At 38.2% G+C, this 14,076-nt stretch overlaps 1 protein-coding gene across 2 annotated transcripts in view; it reads right to left on the reverse strand.

Annotated features, from left to right (window-relative positions):
• The window catches only part of EPHA3 (EPH receptor A3), a 176,217-nt gene that overhangs the window by 161,088 nt on the left and 1,053 nt on the right, over positions 1-14,076 (reverse strand). The gene's annotated exons all lie outside the window — the stretch shown is intronic.

Consider the following 14,076-nt stretch of genomic DNA (forward strand, 5'->3'; position numbering starts at 1 on the left):
ATTTATACCTTATTTTAAACACAAAAGGTATTTAAAATAAATATGTACATCAAAATTAAAGGATATTCTTCTTTTAGCATTTATTTGTTTCCTTCAAGCACAAAAGTAAATTCTTTTTCCTCATCTTGGTCATACAGCCTCCACATGCTTGATCACACACTTCCCTAAGTAACCACTTCTTTATCAACATAAAGCAGAACAGGTGAATTTATACAAAATACTATATAAAAGAAAATAGCCTGTATATAAATATCAACTAATGAAGTATTAATACTTCATAGCAACACTGTAATATTTATTATCTGCAATCTGAGCTTACTTTTGTTGGGTGTGTTCACCACCCCCAACACCCCCTTTATATTTTTTTCCCCTTCAGTACAGAAATAATGATAATGAGAAATGAAATAAATCTCAGCATATGCTAGGGCATTTTAACACCTGACAATGACAGATTTATTAGAGGTAGCCACTGTAGCAGCTTCTTCTTCTATTTGTTAACCTGAAGGGTTGTCACTGCTGCCAGAACCAGATGGCCTGAGCATAGGTGTTCCAAGTAAACAGAAGAACAGCAAACAAAAAATGAAGAACAATGTCTATGAATCAGCTGAGTTAAGCTATTTGTATTATTTCATCATTCTCCTTTTAACTGCTGTTTAATTTTGGACACCACTTTAAAAAAAAAAAGAGCTCTGAAGGCATTATTTTTACTGTTAATTAGAATGTGCAGAAGGAGACGCAGGTGTACAGTATTAAAAATAAGGCTGTGCTATAAAGAACCATAAATAAACATATTTTCTACATTTTTGTGCACACATATTTGTGCTTTGTATGGATATATGTGCACTGCTCTACTGCCAGGACTGAGCTGCTCTGCCATCTATGTGAGAAAAATGTTTCCCCCTGCAGTTATACTCCCCTTTAAAAGAAAACAATAGCACTGTTTTATCTACATCAATAAACACAATATCTTTACTAATCTTACAGAAAGAACATAATCCAGTGCTACATATTTCTTAGCCCTGAATCAAGTCCTCAATCACATAGACAAAGAAAAATCAGTCAGTCCTTTATTGAGTGCACAGGGCCCTAGGCAGGCAACTCTGCAGCAAGGTTTGCATCCATAAAAAGGAAACAGCAATAAAAATTCAAAAGGAAAAGTGCACTTCTCATTTTTTGTTAGCAGAAATTCCCACAGATTCTGGATCTCCTGGGATGAGACAGATCTGTTTGCCATGCATCTGCACCGCATGGTGCTGAAGGAAGTGTGACTCCTGAGGAAAATCCCTTGGCAAGAAGTGGCTGAGGCAAATCACCCAGGAGCAAACTTTAGTGATATATTTTATATATAATAAATGATATATATTATTATTATATTAATGATACATTATTTATTCTTTCAGGACAAGGTCCTTGAAAACATGATTGCGGCCACTCTGAAATTTATTAACTCAGTCCAAACTCAGTTTCATCTGCAAAACACATCCAGGCAATGGACCCACAGCTTGGTGAAAGTTCCCCCTCTCTAGATCTGCCTGCAGGTCCATCTTGCCCTCACAGGCATCACTACAGGACATGGGTGGTAATTAAATGTTCAGTGTCCTCCACAACAGGTGGGTACCTCAGCCATGGGGCAACCTGATATCATCAGGATCAAATCTATGAAGTTAAGAATAATTTTTCAGTTCTCTCCTTCATTCCACTTTCCTCACCTCCTTCAGACTGGAACCACTACTTTTCCATGCTCAAACCTGTTTCACTACATTTTAGAAGTCCTTGCAAGGGAGGTTTTCACTCTGGCTACAGGAAGCTTCTGGTTCAGATGGGTGTTGCGCTGTTCTTTAATAGTATCTAAAATGCAAAAAATTTCCTTTCAAGTAGTAACTTCAAAAAAACCACCTTCTTCTTCCTGATAAAAGCTTCTAGGACACTCATTTTCCCCGTGAGTTCCAGAGAGTTGTACACCTTGACAGAGAGGAAACAATAATGCAGAACTCAGAAGATGCAATCCTGGTCTCTAGACAAAAATGACTGGGAGAAGCAATGGTTCATTTTGTCATTGTATGTCCTAACACCATATATTAATCTGGAAACTGGAGGAGAAAATAGCATTTCCCTACACTAAGACATAAGAAATACATAAAGAATGGATTAGAAATTCATTATCTGATTTATTTTTCTTCATGGATTTGGATGGTTAGGTAAAGAGTAAAAATGGAAAACTTCACGCAATCACTTGATTCCTACATTAACTCATCACAACTTTTAATCCTGATAGATCCTTTAGTGTAACAACAAACAACACTTGGTCAGGTCCATTTTGTGAACCAATTAATGAAGTGTTTCATGAAGATGTACTCAGCTAGATTCTCACCGGCAGGCATTTTTCAGTGTGATCCTCATTTGTTTTCCCATATACTATTAAAGTTAAATGAAAGCCAATACTTAAATAGCCTACAAATGCCTACAGCCATATATTTACTAGATGAAAGAAGTTTATGAGTTTCTCACACAACTCATTTGCTCTCCTTGTACCAACTCCTCCTGCAAAACTATGTTACCATCACTCCACTGGTTCCTACAAAAATCCCTGAAGTTGACCAGCCAGTTACCAGGGGTAACTCTTAAAAGAAAGCTGAACAGTTTCTTTGCTAGTGACAATTCTTTCCAACAGAATGCCTTGGAAAAGATTCCTGGTTGTGCTGAGAAGACACAGAGGAGCTCTCATAAAGCAACTTTAAGTAAATAAATAAAGTGCTGTCTAACTAGCTCGGTGTCCTGCATTGGTTCCCATCATATAATTACCTTGATTTAAAGCTAGTGGTAATTCTAAGGGAGAATTTACTGGCATTAAGACGAGCAGCCATGACTTCTGACTCTGAAAATCAGTGATTTGGTCCTCCTGTACAACAGCCCTGCTCTCCACACTACAATGCAGTATTTCTGCCAATACAGCACGCCCCTAAAATGCCACTTAAGAATATTTTCTCTTTCTAGAGACTCTTTGCTGCCTTATTCTCTTGGCCTTCCCCATGCACAGCCACAGGAGAAAGCATTATCAGCTCCCTCCATGTGGATTTCCAGGGGGTAAATCCAACCTCTCTCCAGAACTGGAGTAGGGATGTGGATGTGAAACACAAAGCTCCCTCAGTCTCCCTCTCACAGCATTAGCAGAAGATGAATGGAGGCTTGGGTGGAATATGACACTCGTGCTACCAGAAACTGCTTCCAGATTTGGGAGTGATGGTCCAGGGCTCACTAACAGCATGTTTCATCAGGAGGGATGTCAGGGAAGGAAAAGAACCCTAAAACTAAACTGATTCCTGAACACAGTCTGAAAGCTGCAGCATTTCCAGAAACACATGGGGTAATAACTGCCACAATGAGATGAATACAGTATAAATACCTCCCACAAGAATAAAAATAAACAAACAAATCTCATGCCAGGTAGAATCACTCGGAAATTCCCCTCACTGCTGAAGAAATGAGGAAAACCTGCTAGGGGACATTATCCTGCAACTTGCAATATTTAGAGAACCACCTACAAACTTCACCAGTGGAAAGCATTCCCAAATTTTCTTCTTTGCATAGAAAATACAGAGCAATAGCCAATGTCAAGAGATATTGAAATACTTTTTCTTCAGCTAATTAACATTTTCCATTAATATTAAAAAAATGCATAAAAAAACCTCACACCACTATGTTGTCTTCTCTTGTCTGGCAACAAACTTTGAGTTTTTACCCTGGCTGGTTATTAAAAAAAAGCCAACAAATGAGAAAAATTAAATTTTCTATGCAACAACAAAAACAAAACCAAAACCAAAAAATGGTGACTGTCTAATTGAAATGTGCCATATAATCCCAAGCAGCAAAGAAAATACTCTGCGGCAGAAAGTCAGCCAGAACTTGGTTTTGGGGTGGGACAGAGTGGAGTCAGCCCAAAGCCTGATGAACATATTTGGAATGGTGAACCCTTCCCAGCAAAGGGGGCTTGCACTTGTATTTTCATCCATGTATTTTTCATCTATGAACACAGATCTGAGCCTTCACAACTCTCCATTGCCCCAGCAGTGGCAGCAGATCACTTTTGTGATAATTCTGGGGCTAGAACCAACACTTATAGACAGGCAGGCAGAACTCAGGGCAAAGTTACACCTTGATGCAATTTTTGATTTCCAGCTAGGATCAGCTATCATGCCAATGTTGCCATGAAAACAGCTAAGGCAGACCAAGAAACCTTTGGGAAGGGACAACAAATAAAAAAGGGTGTCCAGCAGTGAAGCCTGGTTTTAAGTAGCCTGATTTGCTGCTTGCTTAATAATAAAAGTCAAGCCTCCTGTGATTTTATGGTCCTGCATTTCCCCTCAAATATTTTAGTGAAGATGTTAGCACTGCTCAGAAGAAAATAAAATAAAAACACCAGTAGAACTCTGCAGCCCTTTCCCAACCCACATGCCAACAGTTTGGCCCATTTACTGAAAAACTCTTTCCTAAAGCTGAGATTTCTGCTGAGCCCAAAGCCAGGCTGCAGCCCTGAGAGAGGCACAGCCCTGTGGGGTCTGCACTTCCAACCCTCCTTGCCTGAGCTGTGACACTGCACAACACAAATGTGATTTTGTGCAGAACATTCCAAATTTGGCAACTGTCATGTTCAATCTGTGGTCAAACTGCTGACTGAAGGACTCCACCAGGGTAAGGGCAAGGGATGAACAAGTAAACAAAAACCAAAATGAATTAAAAAACAGTTGCTGCAATACTGAACACAGGAATATTCAGAAAATACTCGAAAGACCAAGCATCGATTATTTTCACATAAGTGTTCAGTAAAAACTTTCCAAAATTAAGAGATTTTGTCACAAATATCAGATGAAAAGACAAAAAACTAGCAAATTACGTCAAATTACCCTAGAGATTATTGCTTCTGCAGAACATAAAAGCTTCCACCATCAATTCAGATGATTTGGCAAATTCTAATTTCATGGCAGCTTCCCGCAGTTTTTGAATAGGAAGAATTTAATTTTCCTCCTCCCAGATTTTACTTTTCTTATCAAACACGCTCCCCAAGAGCATCTGCGGCCAGATTTAGATACCTCAGCTTTTCCTACAGCTGAAAAAGAAGAAGAAGCAGCCAAAGCAGCAACCCCTCACTGCAGGTTTCTCTCAAAAGGCTGCCATGAAGGAGGGAATGCAGGGCAGCAATCAGCAATGCAAGAATGCCTATAAATAAAAACATCACCTGCACTCCATGCTAAGTGGAAGCTCTCCAGTGGTCTTCCTCATTTTGCTAAGTATGGAGCCTGCCTGTGGAAAAGGGACAATAATCCACCCATTCTCAGTGATGAACATGGGCAAAACAGGTTTTTATTTCTTTTTTATTACTTTGAAACATGAGCATTCTCTTGATATTGTTAAAGTGGCACAAAGCTCAATTTCCAAGTATGCAAAAACATATGACTGGTGGTGGGCTGGAATGCACTGTTTATCAAAGGGGCCTAATAAGGTTTCAGTTTTATTAGGCTATTTCCTGTAAGTTGATATGTGCCAGTTCTTTTCTTTAAGACAAGGATATAAAAATTAAAAATGGATTAACCTAATGGGTTCCAAATTACTGTCGCCTTGGCTTCTTTGCATTTTTTTTTAAACAGTTCCAATTGGTCCTGTTCCAGTGCCTCCTACAAAAAGCAAGAGGCAGAAAGCTTCAGGATACCTGTATTAGAGTTTAGCTGAACTGACATTCAGATACAAATCCTACAGATCTCATTCCATTCCACCACTCTGGCATTAAATCTGATACCACTGAGGCACCATGTTAAATATGCAAATGCAAAATGGGGGCTACTGTGTTGAAAGGGAGTTTAAATTCCCTTTAAAACCCAAGTTATTTTCCTCCTCTCAGAGGAAAAAAAAAAATCCAGAAACTATGGATGAGATTGAGTTACCTAAATCCTGCCAATCCCTGCCTTTTATCAGCCCAGAATAGAAGTGGGTCTCTTGTAGGATGTGTCATATTTGTCAGTCCCACTGGATGCCCAAACCCTGAGGCACATAAAATGGCACCACATGTTATGTCTAGCCAAAACTCAAGAGCAAACATTACTCAAATCATTTCAGTAAGTCCTAAAGCACTTCTCAGAAAGGTTTAACCACACTGCACATCTAACTCTTTTTACTTCTACATTCCCTTGGAAACAAAAAGTAATTTCCAGTATTCACTGGTTTTACAGAATTGAGCTCTCCGAAGGTCTGGTAGATTTGGAGCATGACAAAGATCCCCCTTGGGAAGACTTTTAGCAGCTTAAAGGGGAAAATAAATGTTGAGTCAGTGTCCAAGTTCACTTAAGGTAAGGTGAGAAGTCCAAGCCTACTATGACACGCTCAGTTTCCAGAATTCTAGACACCAGAAACTGTCACAGAAAAGACTCTTGGGCACACACAACACCCCCAACTAAAAGTTCCAAGGTTCCCACAAATTTTACTGCAGTTCAAACATATTCAAAGCCCAGAAATCAACAAAATCCCCAGCAAGTGATCAATACCCCTTTGGAGGACAGAAATTTTTGAGACAGGGACCAGAGCATAAGTCCAGGAAATGGGTATTCATTTGTTAAAAAGGCTGTGATATCCCCCTGGTGAATCAACTGGCAGCATGCCACAACTCAGAAAAAAATTTGGCTTTAAAGGAACTCCTCGCATGGGGCACAGAAAAACAAAAATAAATAGAGTTGGGTTGGGCTCGGTTTGAGTTTTGTTTTTCTAAGTTTAAAGCACAGAAGTCAAGAATTGTAAAACAATTCTGAGAATCCTGAAGCACTACATTTGGAAAGCCACATACTCAAGTGTGCCCTGATAACTTTGTCAAGCTTTTATTCTCTACCTCCATGAATAAAGATCCCCGCTTGCATGGAATGCTTGGGCCCTTAGATGGCTGCCCCACAGATAAAATAAACCCACAGAGCAAATGACTTAACACCACAGTGCAAATTGCAGGAGTAAAATGCCAATAGCATAAGAAATCTCCTCAAATGTCATGCTGAGAAAATCAAGATGCTGAACCCATTTTTATTTTCCAATACAGTGATGTCACCAACATGATATTTTCATTGTTTGCCAGGTTAACAGAATTTATGGAGGTAATTAATGCAGAACATGTGTGCTGAGCTATCCGTACGAAAAATGGAATTGCCCCGACTTCATTTGCTGCCTTTGCAACCAAAACCCCACTAACATCTTTTTTCACTATTTCCATATGTGAGAAACACAAATATTTATAACAAAGGTAAATGACTGCTCTATTCCCATCTACCCACAAGACACTTTCAGACCCCTGTCTTCTGCTTATTCTTCTGCTTCTACCACCTTACCACAAAGGGATCAAGTTTCCATTTTATTCCATAAACTAAGCATGTTCCTCACACTATTTCTCCAGTGTTTCTGTCCTTGGTTTGCATGGAAAACTTCTGTTTTAATTCCTTGGACACCCTATATCTAGCTCTAGTCCATCTTTCAGGAAAAACAATGTCATTAAACATTTCATTCTTCTCTTTTGTCTTTTCTTCTGGGCATCTACAGGGTCAAAGCATCCCCCCCTCTTGTAAAAAGAGGACTGGGCACATAACCCTCAAAATCAGAAAAACAAACAAAAAAAGATCTTTGCCTTCTACTCTTTCTGGCTGAATGTTGATTTCTGGAAGGGAAGGGACAGAAAAAAACGCACAGGCATGAGAGGAAGGGTGGGCAAGTGAGCTGAGAATAAAGAACCTGATGAGTTTTCCCTACAGCTGGATTTTCTTTGGAGAGTTTGGGTGAGCACAGAACATTCTCCACAGCTGGAGCCACGTACTCCAGGAACGCTGAGCACTCAGGCATTGCCAGGACATTTGTTCTCTGGGGTAAATCATGGGAGAAAAGTTTTTTTAGGGTAAGGCCCTCACCATCTCAGAACCTAAAACCTAAAGGCCTCAAGTCAGTTTTCTCCATGAACATTAAGGCTGGGCAGACATAACTTGCCTTGCTTTTCTTTTCTTTTTTTTTTTCTTTTTTAAAGAAAGCACTGTCAGAGCAAGATTAAATAGAATGGTGAAAATGCCTTTACCCTTCCTTAACTGCAGCCTCTGTTGAAATTCACCACTGGTAAATCAGAGTCACGAAGCTTACTAATGTAAACAAAGCTCAGACTTTCAGGGAGGCAAGGAATTTCTTAATTTGTGCTTTGCTCACTCTTTGGATCCCTTTCAGGGCTGAATTCTGGGTCCCTAACTTTGTCAGTAATGAGGGAAAGTTTGGATTTTTTTTAATATTCAGATCTGATTTTCTTCATCTCTGCCTACTTTTTCTCTTCCTTTAATCATTTTCTCCCCTCCTAAAATGGATCTCTCAAAAAGCCTTGCCTCTTAAAAAAAAAAAAAATCAAGGAAAAACCCCCTCTAGCTGCCTTCTAACTTCTCAGCAACTAAATTAAGCAATCCCATGTCACTGCTTATTATTTGTTACTGCACAAAGTTTGTGGGGAAGCCCATCACGGACCGAAATACATTTTTGTGATTTAATTGTAATTTATTTAAAGAGTAACTTGTCACTCTAGATTTTCTACAAACCCCTCCATTCCTAGGCACCAATTTAAAAGTTTCAGATTTTAATTGCTGTCCTCTTATGTGAGACAGCTATACTTTAGCAGGTTTAATTATTGTTTAAAAAAAAATGCCATGCAAATCTTTCTATCCAAATATAGATATAAAAACATTATGAGAAACCAGCTGGAAATAAAAAAAAAGCCCCATTCCCCCACCATATTACACTAAACTGCCCTGACTGAACCTTAACATTCAACCTATTGTTCTCTTAATTGCTAGCAAGTTTCAACCACTGTTCGTTTGCTCTGCTATTCTTCTTTCATCAATACTTTTCCAGTAGATTAATGGGATTTTCCTCCATATTTTGCCTGAAACAGCAGGACACGGTAGTTAAATGAACAAAAAAAAAAAAAAAAAAGAAAAAGGAGAGTGGTACAAACCTTCCTGCTTACAATGTGTCTGATTTAATAACATCCCTACAAATTTAAGGCTTTACGTGCTGGTTCCCCCTCACTCTCGCAGACTGGAACTTTTCTGTCACCATCCCAAGGTTTCTTTCAGGCAGGATTATCTTTATTTCTACATCTTTATTTCTTTCATTCATTCACTGCAGAAATTTGAAAGGAACTTTCAGTTTAAGGGACTGAATTTTAATCTTGCATCTGTTTCACGCTGCAAAATGAGAACTTGCACTTGGATTTAGCAAGCGCCTAGGAAACTAAAAGACACAAGATTTCTGCTGGGGATACAATCCTGAGCCCACAAATTGCTACCACACTCTGTTTCCAAAATTAAATTCCTGGGAGCTCATATCTAATCTTCTGAATTAACCTATTTTTTGTTTAAAAGTTCTTGTTTAGAACAAGTTTAAATATGTTTTTTTTTAAAAAAAAGCTACTGCTCTAAAGTGTTTACAGAAATAAGAGCTACCCCACTGTGGTGAATTTTTAGGAAAAACAATCATTTTACAGTAGTCAGATGCTTTTGTAAACGAAAAAGTCTTCTATTTCACTCTATCATTTCTTATGACAAGTCTTTTCCTCCTCGCTGAAAATATATTTTCAGCAATGCTTCAACAAATCTAGCAATGCAAAAGAAAGGAAATGTTCCATTCCAGAAAAAGCACTCTTTGGATGCTGGAAAGGCAGGGGGTCAGGGAAAACCCTCTGCCCCACCTCTGGAGATTTATCTAACAACTCTGGAAACATCCAGTTTAGCACCTTAGGGTATCAAAACTACCTTCTGGATTTCAATACCAGCTCCACTGAGCAGAGCTTTGAACTTCACCATAAGTAAAGGCATGATTATTGCAGCAGTTACTTATTTATTTTTATTTTCTTTCCCAGAAAAATCAAAGAGCAGCTACAAAGCTACACGAGTTACAGGTATCTTATGGCACTAACTCAGGCTCTGTATAAAACTCCACAAACAGGACCGTGGTATTTGGTAACAGCTCTGTAGTGACCCACACTGGTGATAAAATCCAGAGCTCTGAAAACGAGAAAATGAACACCTGCATCTGTATTTCTAAACTTTCATCAAGTGGGGATTACAAGAACAAGAGCAATTATAGACATTTTCCTGGAGGAAAACTCCTAAGTTCTCCAACAGAATCAAAAAGTAAGTATACTAATAGCAATTTACCTAACTCCAGCAGAGAATAATTTAAAATAAAAATTAAAACTAATTTGTACATCCTCCCAGCTGGGAATGAAAAATTTAAGTTCAGTTAGAACACACTCTTGATTTGCAAAGCTTTTGTGTAAACAACTGTTAAACTTGGTGTGCCTATTATCTGTTTCATGCCTGCCCGTCTGGTGGTGCCTTTTTGCTGAAGCTGAGGGTACAGAAGAGTTCTGACCCATTTCTCTGTCCTGAGTGCTTTGCTGGGCAGCAAGTATGTTGTGTCCAAATTAACTGCAATAAGAATTAATTGCTGTGTCTAATTTGCACATCTCTGTGTTTCAAACACCTGCTTTAAGTTTGCTATAGCCAATAGAGAGATTTTTTTTTCATTTTAATATACTATGCTGAAATAGCAGTAAGTCAAGAAAAAAGCCCAGTGACAAACAATTAAGAAAATTAGTTATTCCACATGTTACAGTCTACTATCAAAAATGTTGCCAGAAAATTATGCATTTACCCAACTTCTCCTAGCTTTAAAACCATCACACCATGGTGTGAATTTTAAAACATGTTTATTACTTGTCTAATGATACAGTTTAGGATTAAGCACAGAAGCCTTGAATACAACACAGCTGTATGAAAAACAGTCCTCTAGCCCCCCATGACTCTGAGCTTGTTGAAACTAAATTTTAAAAGGCACCACATTCAGACTTCTAAACCTGCTTTTAACTTCTTCTGCAGATAAACAGTCAATTGCAAGCCAGGGGCAGCAGCAGGAATAGTGCCACAAGAAATGAAGACTTACCCTGACCTAATGATACATGACATAGAGCAAAGTAAGATTTAGAAAAAGCATTTCCCCCTTCTGATTCTATTGAAAAGTGCCCAGTATTGTCAGCCTTCCCCAAAATCACATGCAAGACTTGGGCAAAGATTTTGTTCCATGTGCAAGCAGCACATTTTTCAAAACCACACCAAGAGCTGTCACTACTACAAAGGCACAGTAAATTGTCTTTAGCAATTTTAAGTGTTAACAGAGACCAGCTCAGATAAAGATGGTGCATTTAATTGTGTGGTTCTGCAAAGTTCTGAGATGGCAATCAATGCTCAAAAGATGAAACTGCAGCTTCAAATCCAGACTGAAAAGAGAGGGTGATTGGAACCTTCTTACTGTAAACCCAAAACAGGCACTGTTTGAAGCCAAGTACTGTAAGCAGATTTCCCATATTGATCTTTTGGTAGCTGTGCTCACAAGAAATTAATTTTATGCTAGATTGAGAGGTTACAAGAAGTTTCCTGTCTGCACAGTCAAAATATTATTGAAGCAATTCAGGTTGTCAGTAAAAGCTTAAACAAATTTGCTGATAATCCTGTTAATGACCTAGGTCAAGTGTTAACTGTTGTGGGTTATAAAACAGTGAAATTAAGGTGGCTGGTACCCTCAGGCAGGCAATATAGTTACAGAAGAGACCGAGGAGAAATTATTAAATTAAAGAACGACAGGACTCACTCGATTTCTTGATACCACAGGAATTATTCAGAAAGAGAATTGCATCCTTCTAAGAAAAAAGAAACGCAATCCTCAGCAAGCAGAGAATACCCAGCAGAGTGGAACAGGAGAACCTGTGGTTTCTGTGCACCTACAGGGCTAAGCCTGCAAACTCTAAACTGGAAAAGTTGGATGTTAAATCTTCCTGACATTGTCCTGCCCCACAGAAAAGAGCACACACCTTTTACCAGCAAACACAGATAAATCTGAGCTTCAGAGAACCTCCTTGTGTAGGGAAAATTTCTCACGAGCATGGCATAGAGTTTGAAAACAAACTCAGGGGAAAGTTTTACTTTTTATCCAGAAAAAATCCTAAATAAAATTTCTCTGGGATGAAGCAAATTAAGAAAATCTCAAGCTCTCCAAGAAAAAGACAAAAAAGGAAAGCATTGAGCACCACAAAGTGCAGTAAGACAGCAGTTTGTCTTCAGCCCCACTTTCATCCTTTTTCTTGCTTCATCCCATCCACTGCCACTGTAGTATTACCACCAACAGTCACCAGTTTTAATATTAATTACAAATGTTAAGTGAAGTTGGATTTAAAAAAAAAATATTATTTCAAGTCAAATAAATTCAGGAGCTATTTCTCTGCCCACACTCTTGTTACGTGCCCACTGCAACATTTACATCCCCTAGAAGTTAGACTAAGCTACACAAACACACCAAAAATTAGTTCCATCCACTGTTAAAACAATTTATGGGGAGAATTTCAACAGTAGCTTTAATATAAAATGTAAGGGAAAAGGTAGACATTTTTATCTACTTGCCTACATTAACAAATGCTGTCCAAAATATATCTTTTTTTATTCTCAGTGGTGGAAAAAGGAAACTTTTCTAAATACTCCAGAGAAATTTAGAAACATCTATCTCTAGTTTTGGGAGGAAATTTATGAGAACAACACCAGAAATGTAAATGAAGTGGTTAGAAAAAGATTATTTAATAGAGAAAAACATCATCTTCTGACATGATTTAAAGCTGCACGCTAACACTTGTTCATCAGATTAGTGGGTCAGCAAATTATAAGAATTAAGATTTCTAAACTCATATGATCAATCCATATAATGTAAATAAATAAAAGTATTACCGAGCTTTCTTAAATGGGGGTTTAAAAAAAAACTAAAAAGCCCTTAAAAGTTGATCTCTTTTTTAAAAGAAAACTGACAGCATTCCTGTTTTTTAAAAGCATTACAAAACACATACTTAAAAAAAAAAAGCCACTCAAAAGCAGGTTACTGTCCTGTAACTGCATTTTTACTGTTGTTTTCACTACCAATTTTGCAAATATTGCTCATCTTGTATGAGCTCTTGAAGCTGAGAAGAGAGAAGAGAGGCAGCATTTGCTGAAAGCTGACTTGGACAAGTGTACTTAACATGCATTCCGTATGATACCCATATTTTCCCTCCTTTCTCAATTCTCAGCGCCAGTGGCTCGAAACAAAGACACAAAAAGTGGGGGTTCTTTGCAAACTGGAACGCTCCAATATCTTTCTGGCATAGTCACTCTCAGTTTGCAGAATGTGTCTCCACTGCCATGGAGGCAGAGCTGCTCCACTGACTGACACAACCACAACCCTTCCCTAAGAGGAATGGTTATAAGACAACAGTAAACCCTACCCACACTCTTGCTTTCATTCCTGAAAATGATTTTTAAGAGATGACAATATTTACAAAATAGCTTCTATCTGGAGGTTTAAAAATGACTGTTGAAAGCACACTCATTAAAAAAATAAAAAAATCTATAAAGCACTGCATACAAAACAAATTTGCATAAAACATACAAACAGATGACATACTGCTCCTCTTGTATAATGGTACTGTAATTATCTCTTAGCAATGAAACCAACTGAGTAAAGATTACCAGGGACTTGTGAAGTTTGCATCTTTCCTTAGTTATTTTTTACTATACTTCTTTTTCCTTCCAGAAATCATGGAAAGTTGTTATCTCACTGCCTTATCGCATAAGCACACAGAATATCAGTAAGTACATCAGCAGTATTTGTAAGGGAGAAATAAATAATTGCTCTGACAGGTTTCAGAGCTTCTCTACACAACATCCAACTCAAGAAGGTGTGAGTTTTACATGGTTGTTAGGTACTAAAAGTTCTTCACAACCTTTGCCCTCTAGATTTTACCCCAAAAAATAATTGCACTGGACAACCTGGTCATGCCGATTGCCTTCACTGCAAGCAAGCAAAAGCTCCATTTCTTTTTTTTTTTCCTTAATAGGGAAAGGACAGGAGTCTTTTAGGGGCTTTTATTCAAGTATATTTCAATCAGCTTCACAGTGTCTGGTTGTCACTATTTATTTTTTTCCCTGAACCTAGCATGGGTTT

Source organism: Agelaius tricolor, unplaced genomic scaffold, assembly GCF_023055355.1.
Source record: "Agelaius tricolor isolate 1412-34295 unplaced genomic scaffold, bAgeTri1.0.p SCAF_9, whole genome shotgun sequence".
NCBI classification, from domain to species: domain Eukaryota; kingdom Metazoa; phylum Chordata; class Aves; order Passeriformes; family Icteridae; genus Agelaius; species Agelaius tricolor.